Here is a 5,033-nt window from a genome sequence, read left to right as displayed (position 1 = left end):
GTGTTACAAGTTGGGTTAAGGGAAATTGTGAAATTGTTTAGGCGAGACGATCAGAGCAAGTTGATTACTGGATGACAGTGAATTTATATGTCAAATAAAAAATTCTTTCAGAATTATACCAATTAATGATAGATAGAGCATAGAGCAACTATGTAAAGTTATAATATGAGGGAACTCCAGCGCTACTTGATAGCCAACTCTAAAGATCGAGATTAAGAACTAAAAGCAAAGTGACAGTTAAAGACCTTTAAAGGAAAGTCGAAAAATGACACATGATGCAGAAGCTTCCAGAATATGAACTGTAACAGTAGAGCAAAGCAAGGTTATTGGAGTAAAATAATGTTACACCCTGGGAAATGTCATTTTATTCGTAGAATATGTGAAGGGTCTACAAGTTACCGGAGGTATGAAATACTTCAAGGATTGTAAAGTCTAATGAATCAATGAGGGATGTCTACGCGTTACAAGATCTTATTTAAAGATTAGAAGATAAAGTGAAGTGAGCGATACATCATCTTAAAGGAGTAACTATAGAAGAAGAAAGAGTCAAGTTAAGATTAAGTGCACCAGGAGAGAGTAAGATTTCAGCGGAAGAGCTTGCAATACAATCGTCAACCAACTGCGAAATGAAAAGGAGAATAAAGACAACAGCGTGGAATTATCACCTCGAGAGGCAAGAACAAGAACAAATATTATGGGAATGGTTACTTAGTAATTTTGAATACGTTACGATAAACTGAAGGGATCGATCAATGAAGGAGGCATGTGCGGGGCATAATTCAGTAAAAGAACGTTTAAGGAAGTATTGGAAGTGCAGAATTAGATTAACAATCGAGGACGAATGTTCCAAACGGGGGAAGGATGTTACACCGTAGAAACTTTCGTGTTACTAAGGCTATAGACGGCTTAATATGAGCTCGAGGAGGAGCAAATATCACAAGTATAAAGAATGAAAATCTACTGTAGTAGCATGAGTATGATATTTGGAATTCGTACAATATGATTGGAATAATACGTTAAAAGATATAAAGCCCTCGTAACCGTAAGCTGAGGTGGGGCCCACATGATGGGATTTTTATAAAGGACATATGATAAGTTATATGGGCAATATATGTGAAGTTAAGCACAACTCAAGAAGGACCCTTGAGCCAAATCCAAGTGTAAGCCCTCCAAAAAGATGTTTTTAAGTTACGTTTTCGGGTGATCTAACTTAGGGAGGCCATAATCCCATCATTATTTCGGAATTTGGGAAACCTCCTAAAATAAAATTGTAGATAATTGAAATACCTTTCGAACCATAGGTCGTGGGTCTGTATGTGACATCGGGATAAAGAGGTATGGACGTTTTAAGGCGGAAAGGTCAAACTGGGCAGTGAAATGGGCCCAACCCGATTCCAATCCGGGTCAGGCCCATTTCCCTTGTTATTTAAGGGAAGTTTCAGCCTTCTCCTCCTCATTTTCAGACCAAAAAGACCCAGAAAATTCTAGAGAGAGAGAGGGAGGAAAGCCTTAGAGAGAAAAACCAAGTGTTGATCAAAATCCGAGCCCCAAATCCCGAAGCTCATGAAGAGAAAAGTGTTGTACATTGCGTTGCCTTCAATTTGAGCTAAAAATCAGCCAAGAAGAAAAGTGTTGACGTGGTTGCTGCAAATTTAAGGTAAGATTAAGGTCCCTTTTTTCATTGTTAATAAGTTTATTTAGAGTTTTAACGGATTAGAACGGAGAAAATAGCGTTATAAATTCGTTTGTTGTTTCATTGAGATTTATGGATCGGGGGCAGTTTTAGTTGGACTAAATGGATGGAATTAGCTGAGTTATGATGTGTAATAATTGTTGATGTTGTTGACAAGTTGTTGTTCTTGAATTTGGGAGAATAAAGTGTATGAAGATATCATATACAAAGCGTATACCGGGCTGTTTTTATATGATTTTCGTGGTTGTTTTGTGCCAATATTTTGGGGCTGTTTGGTGGATGTTATGAATTGTTTTGTGGGCTGGAATATCGTGGGATTGGCTGTAGTTGTTGTTGTTGTTGTGTTTGTTGTTATACTATAGATATACGAAAATAAAGAAGTGTATACAAGCATTGGTACACGAATATATATTGGGCTGTTTCGGAAGTGATTTAAGAATGGATTTAATTCTAGTTTGATATGAAATTGTTGGTGTTGTTGTTGTTGGTATTTTGATTGATGTTTGGCTAAATTGGAATCTCGAGGATTGTTAAGTTTTCAGGGAAAATGCTGCCCGAATTTCGTTAAGTTTCATTCGTGCTTGGATTGGTTAGTAAGTGATGTGGATGATCTAATTGTGGCTTATGCTATCTTAATTTTAGACCTACGAGCTCAAGAAGTAGATGTTGGACATTTAAATAAGCATTAAAGGTATATAAGGCTTACCCTTCTTTCTTTTTTGGCATGATCTTTGTGAAACGAACAGACGATATATATATATATATATATATATATATATATATATATATATATATATATATATATACGTCGTCTGTTCGTTTCATAAAGATCATGCCAAAAAGAAATAAGGGTTAGCCTTACATACCTTTAATGTTTATTTAAATGTCCAACGTCTACTTCTCGAGCTCGTAGGTCTAAAATTAAGATAACATAAGCCACAGTTAGATCATCCACATCACTTACTAACCAATCCAAGCACGAATGAAACTTAACGAAATTCGGGCAGCATTTTCCCTGAAAACTTAACAATCCTCGAGATTCCAATTTAGCCAAACATCAATCAAAATACCAACAACAACAACACCAACAATTTCATATCAAACTAGAATTAAATCCATTCTTAAATCACTTCCGAAACAGCCCAATATATATTCGTGTACCAATGCTTGTATACACTTCTTTATTTTCGTATATCTATAGTATAACAACAAACACAACAACAACAACAACTACAGCCAATCCCACGATATTCCAGCCGACAAAACAATTCATAACATCCACCAAACAGCCCCAAAATATTGTCACAAAACAGCCACGAAGATCATATAAAACCAGTCCGGTATACGCTTTGTATATGATATCTTCGTACACTTTATTCTCCCAAATTCAAGAACAGAACTTGTCAACAACATCTATAATTATTATACATCATAACTCAACTAATTCCATCCATTTAGTCCAACTAAAACAGCCCCCGATCCATAAATCTCAATAAAACAACAAACACATTTATAACGCTATTTTCTCCATTCTAATCCGCTAAAACTCTAAATAAACTTATTAACAATGAAAAGGGGACCTTAATCTTAACTTAAGTATGCAGCAACCACGTCAACACTCTTCTTCTTGGCTGATTTTTAGTTCAAATTGAAGGCAATGCAACGTACAACACTTTCCTCTTCATGAGCTTCGGGATTCGGGGCTCGGAGTTTGATCAACACTTGATTTTTCTCTCTAAGGCTTTTCTCCCTCTCTCTCTCTCTTGCATTTTCTGGGTCTTTTTGGTCTGGAAATGAGGAGGAGAAGGCCGAAACTTCTCTTAAATAACAAGGGAAATGGGCCTGACCCGGAATGGAATCGGGTTGGGCCCATTTCACTGTAAAGCTTGACCTTTCTGCCTTAAAACGTCCATAACTCTTTGTACCGATGTCACATATAGGCCCACGACCTATGGTTGGAAAGGTATATCAATTATATACAACTTTCATTTTAGGAGTGTTCCCAAATTACCAAATAATGATGGGGTTATGGCCTCCCGAAGCCAGATCACCCGAAAACGTAACTTAAAAACATCTTTTTGGAGGGGTTACACTTGGATTTGGCTCAAGGGTCGTTCTTGAGTTGTGTTTAACTTCACATATATTGTCCATATAACTTATCATATGTCCTTTATAAAACTCCCATCATGTGGGCCCCACCTCATGCTACTACAGTAGAATTTCATTCTTTATACTTGTGATATTTGCTCCTCCTCGAGCTCACATTAAGCCGTCTGTAGCCTTAGTAACACGAAATTTTCTGGGGTGTAACATCCTTCCCTCCTTTGGAACATTCATCCTCGAATGTTAAACTAATTCTGCACTTCCAATACTCCCTTAAACGTTCTTTTACTGTTTTATGCCCTGCACACGCCTCCTTCATTGGTTGATCCCTTCAGTTTATTATAACGCATTCCAGATCTCTAAGTAACCATTTCCATAATATTTGTTCTTGCCCTTGCCTCTCGAGGTGGTAATTCCACATCGTTGTCTTTACTCTCCCTTTCATTTCGCAGTTGGTTGACGGTTGTATTGCGAGCTCTTCTGCTGAAATCTTACTCTCTCCCTGGTGCACTTAGTCTTAACTCGACTATTTCTTCTTCTATAGTTACTCCCTTAAGATGTATCGTTCACTTCATCTTACCTCTCAATCTTTAAATAAGATTTTTATAATTCGCAGACGTCCCTCGTCGATTTATTAGACTTTACTATCCCTGGAGTATTTCGTGCCTCTGGTAACCTGTAGACCCTTCGCTGATTCTACGAGTAAAACGAAATTTCCCTTGGTGTAGCATTATTTTACTTCAATAACCTTACTGTACTGTCCATATTCTGGAATCTTCAGCATCATGTGTTACTCTTCGACTTTCTTTTGAAGGTTTTTAACTGTCACCATGCTTTTAGCTCTTAATCTCGATCTTTAGAGTTGGCTATCAAGTAGCGCTGGAGTTCCCTCATATTATAACTTTACATAGCTGCTCTGTGCTCTGTCTATCATTAATTGGTATAATTCTGAAAGAACTTTTTATTTGACATATAAATTCATTGTCATCCAGTAACCAGCTTGTTCTGATCGTCTCGCCTAAACCATTTCACAATTTCCCTTAACCCAACTTGTAACACTTTAGGCATATCATCTCATGTTGTTTCTTTACCTTTAATTCAAACTCTTCTACTGCCTCTTTACTCAAATTTTGCTCGTAGTTTTTCCGTCACACATTATGTTGCAATCTTTACAAGAATGTGCGAAGGTGCTCAAATACCTTAGCGTCATTTCACTAGTCCTTATACTTTACCTTGC

The sequence above is a fragment of the Lycium barbarum genome, chromosome 8 (assembly GCF_019175385.1).
Source record: "Lycium barbarum isolate Lr01 chromosome 8, ASM1917538v2, whole genome shotgun sequence".
Classification (NCBI taxonomy): Eukaryota; Viridiplantae; Streptophyta; class Magnoliopsida; order Solanales; family Solanaceae; genus Lycium; species Lycium barbarum.
Note: the sequence above shows the minus strand (reverse complement) of the source record.